Below are 3,688 nucleotides of genomic sequence, written 5' to 3' on the forward strand. Positions count from 1 at the left end.
TACCCCATTGGCACAAATATGTTTCCCCTCTTCGTGCTCACAAATAAGGTTTCCAAGGTTGTAGCCTGCTATAGGTAAAAGGTAAGCATTAAGAGAGCTCGCGCATTTATGAATAATATATTTGCTCCAACGCGGTTTTGTTTAGGTGTTACAATTTGCGAAAAAAGCATATTTGCTTCATTACGAAAGCAGTCTCGTTGCTTATACGAACAAATATAAAGTTCGCGATTAACGTGGCTAGAATAAAAAAGAAGATAAAAACCTTGTTTCTGTAATATGCCTGAAATAAAAGCGTTCTATCAGGACAACCGCTTGTAACTAGTTTAAACAGCAGTTAGTGTGGTATTCGCATTGTCACACAGCTCTGACAGAGTAGAGTAGTCTGTAATGTTAAACTTTTTAAGGCGAAAGCCTTGGATGCAACATGAAACGCCAAAATTGACCGGCATGCCGCGTCGGCGTCCTACGTCGGCGGCGTCAGCAGGAGTGATGCAAAAAATCATCGTAACGTGATGACATCACCATATGACGTCATCATGACGTCGCAGACCAAAATGTTTTACGTCATCACTTCACATCATTGCTTGGTCAAAGGTTGGGCCGATCCCGGATGCATTGCAAAACAAGGTGAGCTGCAGAATGCTTGGTTGCCTCCGATCCTGGAGGCACAGCAGAACCACGTTAGTTGTAGAAAACTTTCGGATGGCGTCGCGAGTGGTTCAATACATAGACTTCGAAGAAGAAGAAGAAGATGGCTTTCGCCTTCGAGACCATAGAGGAGGATGCATAAGGCACACTGCGATTTCTTACTCCAAATTATTTCGATTTGGCAACCTTGCTTCGCAAGGACACGTGTTCGGTTAAGTGCATTAGCATTTCTATATGCCGACACAAGGAGGAAACCTGAGTGTCCATGCCTCTGTCACGTAAGACGAATCGCTATAAAGCAGTTAAGACTGTCAATCAAACGAAATAGATCCTAAAGGAAAAGCGTTTCTGGCAGTGGGTTTTAACTTAGGGCCTCACGTTCAGAAAGCTTCTTGCACATTGGGATGAAGAAGCACGCTCGCAGGAGCTGAAAATATGTCAATGATATCAATGTGTACTACAGGTGGAACTACACCATGGGGCTGAAGAACGCAAGAAATAAGAGGAAACGCACCGTGCAGGAACAACTGAACGAAGCTTTCCATTCGCTGAAGCCACAACGCTGAAAATAAAGGATCCAAGGAAGAGGACAGGACGTCTTCTTCTCTTCCTGTGTTTTCGTCGCTATGACTTCATTGAATGTACAGGCAACCAGCCCAAAAGTCTGTTCTCTTGGAGCCTGCGCAGACCACGGGTGGGTGGTGGGGGGCGCCCCTCCTTCTGCCCTTGTCGTGTAAGGTGCATGGACCTGTTTCGCAGCTGCTTAACGTGCAGTGTGAAGGCCACGTAGGTTGTTGGCTACACTCTAGGCCGAGAACTCTGATGTTCTATTCGAAGAACGGAGTACATCACAAATTTACCACCAAAGGCAAAGAAAGGCCGTTCTGAGCAGCCCTTGAGTGCTTCATTTTCAGTATCCCGTCCCTCGCTAACCTTCTTTTTTTTTTTCACAATCTTGTCCAACAGAAGGGGCTGATTTCTGTGATGGACCTTTGATCCAACACCCCCCCCCCCCCCCGCAACTCCCCAAATGTAGAAACCTGCGAACGCCTATACAGGGGTACATCTGAATAGTAAGAAGCCTTGGCGCGTTTCTCTATGTTCTCTCTTCTCCCACAGTAGGAACTACACATCCTCATCTCCCAGCAGTATTATGCCAAGTTGAGCTTCTTTTAAAGGGACACTAAAGAGCAAAGCGATTTTTCTGGTAATAATAAAGTACACTTTCACGATGCCAAAAACACCACGCTTGCTGCGAGTAGGCGCTTAGTAAGCGAGAAAACGCGGAAAAACAAAATGTTGGTGGCGACGCCCCTTGATGTTTCCGCACCATTCGCCGTGACGTCACATGTTTTGACGGCGCCTACTAGCGACTACGTTGCTCCTAATCGCTAAAAATGTAGTACATTGTCCTCTGAGAGGGCCACAGACTTAACATACCAAGTTTGGGGTAATTTTGCTGAGCGAATGGCGCCCAAAATACGATAAATACACTTCGAAATCCGTGACGTCACGCTGGGAGATTTCGGCGCAGAATTTAAAAATGAAACTTTGAATTTAGTTTTCTCCTCTAATAATAAACCTGTGATGGCGAAATTAACGACATTAAAGTTGAAAAAGCACAATGTATCGATCTAGGCCGATTGATTGTTTTATTCTTTAGTGTCCCTTTAACGCGTTAGCGTTAAAGAGCTCGTTTCGCAGAATTACCAGTGTCGGCAGCGGCGTCGTTGGTTATGAGCGAAAAATAAGCGTTGTCCGTAAGCGGAGACTCGAGAAAAATGCAAAAAGAATGAATAATAAAAATCTTCGGCTTTAGCGAGAATCGAAACAAGTTTTTCTGCGTAGTAAGCAGGTGTTCTACTGCAGAGCGCTTCCATTGTTTTTTTTTTTCTTTATTACAGGGAAGGAAACCGTTGCACTTAGCTTCACAGTTCGAAAATTAGCAATCAGGCATATTTAAGCACAAATCAAACACTGGGAAACCAGTCTAGAGCGTCACTAGAGCGTTCATATATATATATATATATATATATATATATATATATATATATATATATATATATATATATATATATATATATATCCCTCGTATTTCAATTAGTTGTCCCTTGGAGGTGGTTTTTGTTGATCGTGAAAGATAAGTATTTCTGTCAATCAGTCTAGCTCTCCAAAAACTATGCAGACCAATAAGAAAGATTGGGTCATAGGGTACTGTCCTGTCCTTTGTCACATCAAGGTACCTAATGTTTACAAGGTTGATTTCAAAGTATTTTCTCAGTGTTCGCTGTAGGACATCCCATGAAAGGAATCCATCACAAGAACCAATCAAACAACGATCAATAGTCCCAGAGAGAGAGAGAGAGAGAGAGATACGAAGAGGAAAGGCAGGGAGGTTAACCAAGCTTTCGCTCGGTTGGCTACCCAGGCTTTTTGCATAGCCTGCCGTTTCCGAATGTGAACTCATGGGTATTTCACGAGTGCGTGTTTTGAAGGCCCGCCTATTACAAAGCGCTAAGACATACTTAATCATCATCAGCAACAAAAGCATCAACAAAGTGGGCAGCTGCGTCGGTTCGCGTGCTGCCTTACGGACGCGTGTTGGGACGGACGTTCGCTGATTCGCAAAAGCAAGAATTATGGCGATGTGGGCTCTTCGCAGCTGTAGTTGCAGTAGGTATTCTAGAATAGCTTGAAACGGTCATGTTACACGCACAGACGTTCGTGTTCTTGCGGCATGGCTGAGGGATGCACCGAGAATGGAAGCTAGGCTAGCAGTTGACAAAGCGATGCGTGCGGAGCCCGATTACGCTATCGCGTTCTACTCTCCAAGGAGAAGCTCGAGCATCCTAGAAGCTTTTGTTTTCGTCTTTAGGCTGATAAACAAATGAAGATGATTTGTGCATTACAAATAATGAAACTTCGTTATCCGGCTTTTGTTAAACGGCTGCATCTCTTGGCGTCTCTCTGTTTTCATTTTGTTTTGTTATTTCAGTTGCAGCCCGTGGCGACGCGTCTCGCGGAGGCTCGTGTTCGGCTC

Source organism: Rhipicephalus sanguineus, chromosome 7 (genome assembly GCF_013339695.2).
Source record: "Rhipicephalus sanguineus isolate Rsan-2018 chromosome 7, BIME_Rsan_1.4, whole genome shotgun sequence".
Taxonomy (NCBI): Eukaryota; Metazoa; Arthropoda; class Arachnida; order Ixodida; family Ixodidae; genus Rhipicephalus; species Rhipicephalus sanguineus.